General features: G+C 36.8%; 1 protein-coding gene across 1 annotated transcript in view; it reads right to left on the bottom strand.

Moving 5' to 3' along the window:
• The window catches only part of LOC105227509 (protein diaphanous), a 130,722-nt gene that overhangs the window by 90,812 nt on the left and 25,479 nt on the right, over window positions 1-14,431 (bottom strand). The window lies entirely within an intron of this gene.

Genomic DNA, 14,431 nt, shown 5'->3' with positions numbered 1-14,431 from the left:
TGTTCCATCGGAGGAATAAAAATGCCGACGATGTTACTTTTGTGACATTATACTTTATTCTACTACTTTTTCAAATTATGTTCTGCTTATATAACTACTAAAGTGATTACAATTTTCTTAATCTATTTCTTTGTTTTTTTGTTTTTGTTTTATTTTCTTATGAAATACAATATTTGTTAAATGCAATCTTTGTAATTTTGTTAGTGAAATTGTGAGTATCATAGTTTGGATAATAAAATCTTTGATTGTATGATATTTTAATATTTGAGAATGTTTGGTATAGGATCTTAATTGAGCAGTTATTATAATGAATCAATGTAGTGTTTTACAACTTAATTTTTCTGTTGTCGCAGTTCTGGTTTAGTTCTATGCCATTTGCATTTTTTATTAAAATAGTTTCTTCATCAATTTGAAAAATTTCTGTAGTTCTATTTTTGATAAGTTCACAATTTAATAAGTAGATGCAATGTTTAAAAATTTGTAGTTCATTGAGTGGTTTAGCTTCTTCGAATTTATAAGTGACATTTTTGTATTCAAAAACATTTTCAATTTCTGCTGTTATTTCTTTGCCTGCTGTATTTGGTATAGGAATAATAGCTTTTAATTGTACCGATTGAAATTCTTTTGGGATTTTGGCCACGAACATTAACAAATTTTCTTTATATTCCAAGGCGCATAATTTTATATATTGAAGTCTATGTTGTAATTATAAATTTCTTCATTTGTTAAAATGCTAGGGTGAAAAATACTACTTTTTGCTGAAATAATGTTTTCCTGAATCTGGTTTACTGCGTCTTTGAGAATGTTTATCTTTATTGTTTGTTCATGAAGAATCAATATTTTGTCTGTTCCCTCTTGATACATTAAAGAATTCTTTCTTTCGTCTTCAATAATTTGTTTTAATTTTGTGAACGTGTTCGAAAAGAAATTATTAATTTTTATTTGGTGGTTGAGAGCTGTAATTAAATTATATAAATTTTCATCTACTTTCTTAAGGTGATTTTCAGTATCTATTCTATCTCCATCATCCATCGTTCCAAATAGAAATGTATGTACAGAACCTATACCGTTAATTAAACCTCTCTTTTTTCTACTAACTTCTTTTCTTGGGATTAATGTTTTGATTTACCTCTCAAGATTTCAATTTCATTAGATTCTTCTTCTTCTTTACTGGCGTAGACACCGCTTACGCGATTATAGCCGAGTCAACAACAGCGCGCCAATCGTTTCTTCTCTTCGCTACGTGGCGCCAATTGGATATTCCAAGCGAGGCCAGGTCCTTCTCCACTTGGTCCTTCCACCGGAGTGGAGGTCTTCCTCTTCCTCTGCTTCCCGCGGCGGGTACTGCGTCGAATACTTTCAGAGCTGGAGTGTTTTCATCCATCCGGACAACATGACCTAGCCAGCGTAGCCGCTGTCTTTTAATTCGCTGAACTATGTCGATGTCGTCGTATATCTCGTACAGCTCATCGTTCCATCGGATGCGGTATTCGCCGTGGCCAACGCGCAAAGGACCATAAATCTTCCGCAGAACTTTTCTCTCGAAAACTCGCAACGTCGACTCATCGGTTGTTGTCATCGTCCAAGCCTCTGCACCATATAGCAGGACGGGAATTATGAGCGACTTATAGAGTTTGGTTTTTGTTCGTCGAGAGAGGACTTTACTTTTCAATTGCCTACTCAGTCCGAAGTAGCACCTGTTGGCAAGAGTAATCCTGCGTTGGATTTCTAGGCTGACATTGTTGGTGGTGTTAATGCTGGTTCCTAAATAGACGAAATTATCTACAACTTCAAAGTTATGACTGTCAACAGTGACGTGAGTGCCAAGTCGCGAGTGCGACGACTGTTTGTTTGATGACAGGAGATATTTCGTCTTGCCCTCGTTCACTGCCAGACCCATTTGCGTTGCTTCCTTGTTCAGTCTGGAGAAAGCAGAACTAACGGCGCGGGTGTTGAGACCGATGATATCAATATCATCGGCATACGCCAGCAGCTGTACACTCTTATAAAAGATTGTACCTGCTCGATTCAGTTCTGCAGCTCGAATAATTTTCTCCAGCAGCAGATTGAAAAAGTCGCACGATAGGGAGTCGCCTTGTCTGAAACCTCGTTTGGTATCGAACGGCTCGGAGAGGTCCTTCCCGATCCTGACGGAGCTTTTCGTGTTGCTCAACGTCAGTTTACACAGCCGTATTAGTTTTGCGGGGATACCAAATTCAGACATCGCGGCATAAAGGCAGCTCCTTTTCGTGCTATCGAAAGCAGCTTTGAAATCGACGAATAGATGGTGAGTGTTGATTCTCCTTTCACGGGTCTTTTCCAAGATTTGGCGCATGGTGAATATCTGGTCGGTTGTTGATTTACCAGGTCTGAAGCCACACTGATAAGGTCCAATCAGTTTGTTGACGGTGGGCTTTAATCTTTCACACAATACGCTCGATAGAACCTTGTACACGATGTTGAGGAGGCTTATCCCACGGTTGTTGGCGCAGATTGTGGGGTCTCCCTTTTTATGGATTGGGCATAGCACACTTGAATTCCAATCGTTGGGCATGCTTTCATCTGACCATATTTTGCAAAGAAGCTGATGCATGCTCCTTATCAGTTCTTCGCCGCCGTGTTTGAAGCTCACCCGGCAATCCGTCGGCCCCTGCCGCTTTGTTGTTCTTCAGACGAGCAACGTCTATTCGAACTTCTTCATGGCCGGGTAATGGAACGTCTGCTCCATCGTCATCGTTTGTGGAATCGGGTTCGCCTTCTCCTGTTGTTATGTGTTCACTGCCATTCAGCAGGCTGGAGAAGTGTTCCCTCCTTAATCTAAGTATGCTCTGGGCATCGGTGTCTAGATCACCTTTGGGTTCTACAGGAGTATGCTCCGGTCTTGAAACCTTCTCTAAGCCGCCGCATTTTTTCGTAGAATTTTCGAGCATACCCCTGTCGGCCAGCTTATCAAGCTGTTCGTACTCACGCATTTCGGCCTCTTTCTTCTTCTGTCTGCAAATGCGTCTCGCTTCCCTCTTCAACTCTCGGTATCTATCCCATCCCGCACGTGTTGTGGTCGATCGTAACGTTGCGAGGTAGGCAGCCTGTTTTCTCTCCGCTGCGACACGGCACTCCTCGTCGTACCAGCTGTTCTTTTGCACTTTCCGAAAACCAATGGTTTCGGTTGCAGCTGTACGTAAGGAGTTTGAAATGCCGTCCCACAGTTCCCTTATACCGAGTTGTTGACGAGTGCTCTCAGAGAGCAGGAGTGCAAGCCGAGTAGAAAATCGTTCGGCTGTCTGTTGTGATTGCAGCTTCTCGACGTCGAACCTTCCTTGTGTTTGTTGGCGTGCGTTTTTTGCTGCACAGAGGCGGGTGCGAATCTTGGCTGCAACAAGATAGTGGTCCGAGTCGATGTTAGGACCTCGGAGCGCACGCACATCTAAAACACTGGAGACGTGTCTTCCGTCTATCACAACATGATCGATCTGGTTGGTGGTTTTTCGATCCGGAGACAGCCAGGTAGCTTGATGTATCTTCTTATGCTGGAATCTAGTACTACAGATAACCATATTTCGGGCCCCGGCGAAGTCGATCAGCCTCAACCCATTTGGGGATGTTTCCTCGTGGAGGCTGAATTTACCAACCGTAGTGCCAAAGATACCTTCTTTGCCCATCCTGGCGTTGAAGTCGCCAAGCACGATTTTGACATCGTGGCGGGGGCATCTCTCATAAGTGCGCTCCAAGCACTCATAAAAAGCATCTTTGGTCACATCATCCTTCTCTTCCGTCGGGGCGTGGGCGCAAATCAGCGATATGTTGAAGAACCTCGCTTTGATGCGGATTGTGGCTAGACGTTCATTCTCCGGAGTGAATGATAGTACTCGGCGACGGAGTCTCTCTCCCACCACGAATCCAACACCAAACTTGCGCTCCTTTATATGGCCACTGTAGTAAATGTCACAAGGACCTACTCGTCTCTGTCCTTGTCCCGTCCATCGCATTTCTTGGACGGCGGTGATGTCAGCCTTTTTCTTTACGAGGACATCTACCAGCTGGGCAGCGGCACCTTCCCAATTAAGGGACCGGACATTCCAGGTGCATGCCCTCAAATCATAGTCCTTATTTCGTTTGCCATGGTCGTCATCAAAAGGGGGGTCTCTCATCCGAGGCTGTGTTTGCTTTTTCATTGGGGGTGTTTTTTTACGTGGCGGGTCCCAAACCCAGCGCACAACCCTATGCAGGGGATGTTTCGCCTTCTCACGTTAGCTCGCCTTCAAACGGATGTTCTTAGGCTACCCAGAGGATACTTGGTCAAAGACCGGAAGTCGTGAGCTGCTTGAGTCATATGTAAAAGAATCGTTTCTGGCCACTCCCAAGTGAATGGCGATCAGAGAACTTTCCTCACTTGCGTGAACTTCTACACGTGACTCTAATTTCATTAGATAGGGTGTAGTAATGTAGATGTGAATATGTGAGGGTCAATTATGTATATTACGAGGTCAGATGATGTAACAATCTGTTTAGTGTTGGTGATAATTTCTGCGTATCCATTGTCGGTATGTATTTGATGTACTTCCAGTTTGGTTGCATTACTAATTATTACAATTGCTATCATCAATGTTATTTTGAAGATGTAAATGACCTAAAAAATTTGTTTGAACGTTTAATATTTGTCGGGTGAATATTATCTAATGGCAATTTTCTATACCTTGGTTCGTATTTGTGCCGAACCGCTTTATAATTTTTTGCGTAACCTTCTTTTTGAGTGTTATTAAACTCTTCTCTATTTCTATTTAGTTTTCCTATGCATTTTCCTTTAGTCTTCTGAATAGTGTCTTTAATCAAATTTTTATCAGTTTTTCCATTTATAACTTCAAGAGGTGTGGTTTTAATTGTAGACAGATAAGATTTGTTATACCATTCTATGCTTTGAAATACTTTTTCCGCTGTCGAAAGTCTTGGTTTTTCAATTTCTAGGCCTCTAATTCTTTCGGAGAGAGTATTATGAAATCTTTCGATATCTGAATTCACAGTATGACTGTTTTGGAAAATGAACTTCTATTTCTTCTTTCCTAAAAAAGTCTTTTATGTTAATTGAGTTGAATTCATTATCTAATATTAACTTTCTGGGTCTTCCTTTGATAGAAAAGAATAATCGAAGCTTTTCTATAATAGTTATACTGTTTCTATCTTCTAGCTGAAATGCCATAGCAAATTTCGCAAATTTGTCTAAAAAAGTAAGGAAGTAACATTTTTTATTTATGTATATATCTACGTGAACTATTTCATTTATATCTGTTTTCGTTAATTGAAATTTGGTTTTAAAGGTTTTCTATCATATTTTGCTCTATTGCAAACATCGCAATTATTTATATTTTTTTGAATCAAAACTTTCAAATTTTTCCAGTATTTTAGTTTTTTCAATTTTTCATAATTTTCATTAATACCTGCATGGCCTGTTTCATTTTTATGATATTGAGCAATTTGTTTATAAACTTTTTCTTCATTTTTCATATCTTTAGCATGGAGTTCACATCTAAAAAACTTTAACTGCCTATTAAATATTTTTGCTGAACTATATTGTACTGATTATCGGTTAAGTAAGAAAAAATACCTACTTTTCCACTATTTATGTGCCTACGACAAAGATCTATGAAATTATTATTTTTTATATCTTCTGCGCTATTACTAATTGGCAATTTGACAAACGAAAAGTGATAAATATAAAAATAAAATTGAGGAAAATAAAAGTTGGAATAACTTATTAACGAAATACAAAGAAATAGATAAAAGTGTTATATTAGAAATAAATTCGAAGAAATGTTCCGCTTGTCTGTCGCACATGTTCACTGTGTAAAGAACAAACGCAAAATGGATTTGTATATCGTGTATGGCGAAACGATTTCATACAGATCAAACACACAAATGTCGTGTATGGCCCCTTTAAACAAACAAATGCGCAAAATTAATTATGGAAGGCGAGTAATCACACCGAAGTGAAGTGAAAGAGGAGAAATGGCTACTTTTTTCCAGAGGCAAAACAACAAAAATATTCTTGCGGATAAGGAAAGCGTTAATTACTGATAAACTATCGATGACCATGTACTTAACTATTACCCGTCTTGTAGGGTCCTTGTCTGAAGTACTAAACACATAACGACGACCAGACGACAAACGACAAACGAGAGTACGAAAGTGAAATGAAAACAAAACAACGCATGTACACAAAACAACGCAGCTGTCCATTTTAAATGTACACAATTTCGTTGTGGCCATACTAAAACCTTACACTTCAATGAAATTTTAATATTTTGTTCAAAGTTAAATTTTTTATGCAAAAAATAAGTAAATAGGTATATATTTTTGTTTTAAATTATCAATTGTTATTACAAATGATAAAATATAACTATTTTATGCTTTTATTTGTAAAATAACGTCAAGTTTGTAAGAGCTATGAATAATTTTACATTTTACATATTAGTGGCATCACCACTCTTCCTCATCTCTCTTCTTCATTCTACTGTCGTTCTACTGTCGTTGGCAAATAGGAATTAGCGAGAATGACAACTGTCGGCCTACAGTCGTGTTTTCGTGTCGTTGTCAAAATAAGTGTCCATAAGAACGTGTGTAATATTTGACAGATGTCGTTTGTCGACCTGTCGTCGTTATGTGTTTACAGCAGTGTCGACCAAACTACCACACGCACAAAATTATACAAATGTTAGTTAAGAAGAACAAGAAGCGAAGCAAGCAGCGAAACAAAAAGTAAACAAAGCAGCTACACCGAAAATAAAGAGCAACTATAAACGACGCCTTTTTCTTTTGTTTACCCTTTTCTTCAGTATCAACTGCTTTGTAAATGTTCATTTTTTTAAATTCGCTATTTTGTTTTCTCTTTCGGAAATTTCAAGATTAGAAATATCTTTATGAGAATTTAAAAAATGCTTTTCTAAATTGAAAAGACGCTTACTCTTAAAAGTACGCTTGCACAACATTTATTGCGCAAGATTATTTTCATTTTCATACATAAAAAATTGATCCATTTTTTTGCTCAGTGCAAGAACAAATTTTGCCGTAGCGAGTGTCTAATTTGCTGCGAAGCTTCGGGCATGTTGGTGTGAAAAAACGATCGCTCAACTGTAGGTGTGAAAAAACGAAGACTAAAAATAGTAGGAGCTGGTCGAGGCTGGTTTACAGCTTGAACGTTATAAACGAAAGCGATTTTTTATAGATTTCAAAGTTGATGTTCGGGTTAAGACCTAACCAATACTCTTAACCATATTTTGAGGAACACGTATACGAGAATCAAATAGAAATGACGATAAATTGCAAGAAATCACTATACAGCGATATTCGCAGTTTCCATAATGTTCGAGTAGCGAAGTTTTTTTCAACGACCTAGTATACCTAGTGTATCTGCCGCATTGTGCAGTTATACTTCGAGTGTTGCAGTATTAAGGGGTTACATGGGTTTCACAGTTCCAAAAAATCAAATTTTGTCTTATTAAATTCTATAACATCTCTAGAATATTGTGCTAAATTTTCAAGTTGATGCAGCTAATAGTATCGGAGATACAGCCTTTGAGAACTTGTGCGCTTGCAGCTAGCTAGGCTAACTACGCCATCTTGATGAAATTTTACACAAGTCTTCAAGATATCATTTACAAGGTCTTGAACGAAGGATTTTTTGGTTTTTTTAATTACAATTATTTAAAAAAAAATTTCGAGAAATTTTCATTGAAATTTGCTTTTTGTTATAAAAACGTCTGCCAAAAATCCAATTTTATTTTTTTTTCCTTCGTCCAAAACCTAGTTTATTGTCTTTACTAAAACACGTATTTTTATTTTTATTATAAGCGTGTTTCACCACGAAAATAGCAGAATTGAGAATTTTCAGTGTTAAATGAGAAAAATAATGCTAATTCCAATGTAAACAAATTTATGCCTACAGATTCGTTTATTTCCTATGCGCAACCGACTCGACATATAATTTATATATGATCCGTATATATGTATTTGGTATCAAAGCATATACTAAGTACATAAGTATGTACATAGTTACGTTAAAATTTACCTATTTTATGATGAATTCCATAAAAACTTTGCAAATATATAGGTATATAACTTAATAAGATGTATATTTATAATTCAATAAGATTTGTATTACCACTTAAATATGCATTTTATATACTTAGGTTTGCTACGGCATATATTTATATACGTAAATATGTATATATTTGCTCTGGTCATTAATCGTTTCCATATCATGTTAAAAGACCAAGCGGTCGCACATTTGGCCTTATATGTTTAGTATGTAATTATGTGTGCATGTAAACAAATATAAAAGAACCATACGCATAATGTTTGTAAATTTGTCTACATGCAACATACATATGTATGTATGTAAATATATACACTCAATGCTTCATGCGAAATTTCCGTTGTTGCGGACCTTATAACCCTATAGGACCCTATAACCCTATATATTTTTTAATCAGGAGGACTCTTTCCAATGGAAATCAAGAAATCAAGAAATCGGAATTGTGCCATAATAATAATAAAACGGCATTTAGCTTGTTAAATAACGAAAGGATGTGACTGTTTTCGCCAAATTATAGCTAACTATAATTGTACGCTTTATTGTGGCTGACACATACATATGTAGATAATACTACTACTACCATCTTTATGATTTCTGTTAGTTTGATTATAACTACTAGTTAATAAGATATAGCACTTTTGTGAAGACACTTGTGAAGCTTTACAAACAAATGGATCATAAAGCATTTCGGGGGTTAATAAAGCATTGCTTTTTGGTGGAAAATATTGTTGAATTTAAGATCTGCACTAGGGAAATCAACTGCAGATTTCCTGATGGTGATTTAGACACTACAAAGAGGAAAAAATGTAAACAATCAATTTTTCACCTAAAAATCGGCTTAACAAATGAAAAAATCGTCAATTTTTTCCATTATATGCAAAATATTTAAAAGAAGACGGCTTTTATTTCAAAATACTATATGACAATCTTCAATTAATCAACAATTGTTTTTTGAAGGAAATTCAAAGCTATCGGTAAATTCATCTCAAATTAGTTAAAATCATTATTATAAAGTGTAGTTCATTTTGAAATGTTGTATAAAACTTACCAATCATCAGCAACATTCCTTAAATCGCAATGAAAATATTTATATTACTACACGCATGCATATTACACACAAAGTTTATTTTCTTTGTTTATTCTCTCTTTCTCTTCTAATGTGGATCATTCTCAATGCGTAACCTGCTATCAAAATTGCTTGACTACAGCTCAAAAAATACGGATTTTTTTCTTGAGCAATTAGTTGAGAGCTGGAAACGGACATTATCTATTAAAAAAACGCTTCAAAATCACCACCATTTAAAGGTGTCAGCATACAAAGAGACATAGGGACAGAAAAAGGCACTTTGTTGTAAACTATGTATTGATGAATAAATACGATTAGTATAGTAATTTGATTTTTTTATTTATTAACATGCATGGTATAAATTTATAAAATGTTTTAGAAAATGATGAATAAGGATAAAAATAACATATTCAAAAATGTTTAAATAAAGTTGTTAATAACATTGAACATTGGCTAAATGAGCACCTGACCCCCCTCTTAATATAATACTCCTACACCCCACACATACACACCATACTCAACACGACTACGCCATCTACATATATCATCCACACATCATACTCAACACGTCTACACCATATTCAACATACACACCTCACACTCAACACACCTACATCATATACACCACACACGAGAACACCGGACACAATGAACAAAAAGGACTGACGGACGGCGCCGAGTCTCTTTTAATATCGGTCCGTGCGCTTATACGTATGTACATACCAATCGGTCAACCGAGTATCCCGTTTTTAATACTTTTACAAAATTATTATAAACATTGGGCGCCGCGTTTGTCTACTTAAACAATAGTTGCATTTGGCGCCTTATAGCATTATGTTCTTATAATTGTCAGACGCAATATTCTAGAAGGACACTTCGGCATCAGCAAGGAGTGCGTGGCTATATAAGCCGTGGCAGCCCCAACGTAATCATCCAGTTCTAAGAGTAAACTGCTATAGTGTAGACGAATCGTGAAATAAAGAGATTTTGTTAAATTGAATTTAACAGTTTTTGGTTTTATTGGTCAATCCAGAGATACGAACCTAGTAAAGTAAACTAGTAAGGAGTAAATTCGTAACAATTGGTGTCAGAAGTGGGATTGTCAAATAGTCCAAATTCAAGATGGTTAAATTCTGAGAATTGAGAATTCAGCAATTAAAAAAGGAACTGGAGGAGCGTAATTTGCCGATAAGCGGGCAAAAGTCGGATCTGCAGGCACGACTACGTGAAGCAATGGAAGCGGATGGAATTAATGTGGACGAGTTCGAATTTGATGGGCCAGGAACTTCTACAAAGGTAGAAGAAAAAGTAGAAGAACAACGAACATCATCAAGTGTAGACACGAACATGCTGTTAGTGGCTATTAAGCAAATAGCAGAAAATGCAGTGCAAACAGAAAATCGTCTGGCACAGCAAATAGTTGAAAATACATCACAGTTAAAGTCTTGCCTTACACAACAAATGACTGAAAATAATACGCAGTTAGAAAAGCGTTTGGTTCAACAGATTACAGAAGATACTACACAAGTACAAAAACAAGTGCTAGAGAAATTTTCAAAATTTGAAGACGAATTAAGCACGTTAAAAAATGACGAAGAAAATTTTAGATCAGCAGTTCTTCAATTGAGTAATCGTATGCGAGAACTGCAACTGCATGGCCCTGCACCATCAACAAATAACCCAAGATCAAGCGGCACCCACATTCGATGGAAGTATTCCATTTCAAGTTTTCAAACTTCAGTTTGAAAAGACAGCAATGGCCAATAACTGGAATGCAGCGGACAAAGTAGCGTCCTTGTTTGTATCATTGAAAGGACCTGCGGCAGAAATCCTTCAGACTATTTCAGATTGTGAACGGGACAACTACGAGGCATTGATGAGTGCGATAGAAAGACGATATGGTAGTGAGCACCGGAAACAAATATACCAGATCGAACTGCAAAATAGGGGTCAGAAGATGAGCGAGTCATTGCAAGAGTTCGCAACTGAAATAGAACAACTGGCTCATTTGGCAAATGCAGATGCACCTGTGGATTACATTGAGAGGGTAAAAATTCAATGTTTCATAAATGGAATTCGTGATGTGGACACCAAACGCGCCACATATGCATTGCCAAAAAGAACGTTTGCTGAAACGGTTTTGCACGTAAAAATTGCTCGAAATCAGAAGGAAAAGAAGGTATAATCGACGTACGATTACTGAATATAGAACCTGAAGATGATTGGACTCCTCACCGCATCAGAATCAATCAGCTGGAGGACCCTGATCTTACAAAGCTGATAATAGCCAAAGAAAATGGGCTACGACCACCAAAGGAACAAATAAGTAGCGAGAGTCCAACTGCAAAAGCATATTGGGCCCAATGGAACAGCATAAACCTCGTTAATGGACACGTTCATCGTACCTGGCAAACAGTCTCGTCTGCCGATCATAGTACCGAAGTCCATGATCCCGAAAGTATTGAAAGAATATCACAATGGACCTAGTGGAAGACACCTTGGAATTACAAAAACTATAGAGAAGATTAAACAACGGTTCTACTGGATTGGTTGTCGAGATTCATTAGCAGAATGGATAAGTAATTGTGTAAAGTGCATGGCAGCTAAAGGTCCTAAAGTCAAAAGTCGCGGTAGGCTGCAACAGTACAACGTGGGATCACCATTTGAACGAGTGACAATGGATTTTGCAGGTCCGTTCCCAACCAGTACGGCCGGAAACGAATATCTACTGGTTGTCATGGACTATTTCAGTAAATGGCCAGAAATGTATGCCTTACAAAACCAAGAAGCGAAGACAGTAGCCGAAGCGTTTGTAGAAAATTATATAACGAGGCTCGAAGTGCCCGTCGAATTACACTCAGATCAAGGCAGGAACTTCGAATCTTCCATTTTCCAAGAAGTCTGTACATTATTGGGCATCCTCAAATCACGGACAACAGCGTTACATCCACAATCAGATGGGATGGTAGAGAGATTCAACCGAACGCTCGAAGAACATCTGCGGAAAATCGTTGATAAAGATCAACGGAATTGGGACAAGTGCATCCAGATGTTCCTGCTGGCGTATCGTTCAGCGAAGCACGAAACAACTGGTTACACGCCAGCAAAGATTATTTTCGGATCTGATCTGCGACTCCTGCTGATCTTAAGTTTGGAACGAATCCTGCAGCTGTAAGAAATGATGGAGACTATTGCTCTGCTTTAAAGGAAAAAATGAGTGAATTGCATCTAATGGTAAGCAGTGGCGTAGCTAGCATAGGTGACACCCGGGGCGGATTTTGAAGGTGTCACCCCAAAACTCAATCAAAACTTTTAAAGTAAAAAAATAATCATTTACATTTTATTAAAACATGAGTATTACAAATATTATATTAGTATATTATGTGAAAAAATTAAAATTTCTTCCTTCTAGCTTTGACACTTGCAAACTCCGAAATCACGTCTTCAAAATTTATATCTTGTGTTGCTTCATGTTCTATCGTTAAAATACCAAGATTGTTTAATCTGGTTTCAGTCATTGTAGACCGCAAGTAATTTTTAATTAATTTTAATTTGCTGAAACTTCTCTCACATGAAGCGACTGATGCACATATTGTCATAAATAACTTTAATGCAACCGTTAGATTCGGAAGAGAAGCTGTAAAGTCCCATTCCACAATGAATTTCAAATAGTCCAGCGTCACCCAATTAGAGACAGTGATATTAGCCGCTTTTAAATGTCTTCTCAATCTTGGTATTTCTAAAAGTAATTCTGTTTCTGATACTTCATCGTAAAGGTTAGTAAATTTTGATATAGCAAATTTTAACTGTTCAGTGTTTGCCAAAAGCAAGGTCTTTGACTGCACAACTTCAAACAATGAAGCTACGTCTTTAATGAACTTTACTCGTGTTTCGAGTTCAATATTGAATCTGTCAATACATTCTAACATGTCCTTTTGAAGTTCCGCTCTAAGTGTAAGTCCAGTATCGGTGGCTAACTCACCGGGCATGCGTTTCTTGCGACGAATTCGTCGTTCCATCGAAATGTTGTATTCTTCCGATTTTTGTACAGCAAAATCTATTGCCTCTCCTGCTAGATGCAACCGTTTCTCTCCAATGAATAGACTAAGTGCTTCTAGTTTTATGATTATTTCATCAACACATAAACCTTTACTTTGCAATGCAATCTGAGCATAGTTCACTTCCCTTAGCACATCATTCCAAAAGAAAAGAAAACAAAGAAATGAGAAATTGCACACAGCAGAGATAAGATTTTGTGCAGCACCTCTAGTTTCTAAATTTACGTCTTGGTCACATAGTTCCTCAATTGCAGATATTATCCCATCAAAATTTTCAGCCAATACTTTTACTGCACCATAATGAGCACTCCAGCGCGTTGTCGAAAGTCTTTTAACAGATGCTTTGCAGTGATTGAGGAGCACTTCCCAGCGGCTTGTGGAAGTTGAAAAAAAGTTAAATATTGTCTCCACTGCTCCGAAAAATGTAACACAATTCACATTTTGTGCAAACGAATGTTGGCCGCATAAATGCAGATAACACAATTTGCTTTACAGTTTTTGATTTTAATAAACTGGTTAGTAATTTTTCGAAACCTTAGTTATTATAATTTATCTAACCGAGATTTAAATTTTCGTTTAGGCTTAGTAAATATAGTAATTTTTCACGAACATTATAATAAATTTTATTATATTTTTTTCTCCGTGTACACGTTACGTAACTAGCTTTGTGAAATATATTTTTATATAAATTAACAATCCTGCAACTGGGTGTAAATAGTATGTATTTAAGTAGATATGACTAGAAAATAATAGCAAAAATACTTTACTTACCTTGTTTATTTTCTTCAAGAATCTTAATAGTCGGTTTTATACAAAAATTGTTGTTTTTAATATCTAATAATTAACAAACACTTTGCACTAAACTTTCACACGTTCACGTAAAAGAATATTGAAATAAATGCGGTCGGAAACAAAAGAAATTGCCCAATCCACAACACATGTGACGAGCTCTATATCAAGGGAATCCCCTGACTAGCGTTGGTTGTGCGAATTCCACCTAATTCTCTTTTGTAACGGCTAATCAATTTGTACAAGTCAAACGAAAGTTTACCGCCCAGGACTGTATCGTTTTGCATGCAAAATTTAAGAAATTCTTGAAGCGTGTTAAAAAAAAAGAACTTACATAACAAGTAACATCTCAATACAATTTAAGAAAGATGCAAAGTAATTCAAAATAATCACTTAAATAACTCTATCTTTTAATTTACATAATATCTATTA

Source organism: Bactrocera dorsalis, chromosome 1 (assembly GCF_023373825.1).
Source record: "Bactrocera dorsalis isolate Fly_Bdor chromosome 1, ASM2337382v1, whole genome shotgun sequence".
NCBI classification, from domain to species: Eukaryota; Metazoa; Arthropoda; class Insecta; order Diptera; family Tephritidae; genus Bactrocera; species Bactrocera dorsalis.
Note: the sequence above shows the minus strand (reverse complement) of the source record. Positions and strands in the feature narration are given on the sequence as shown.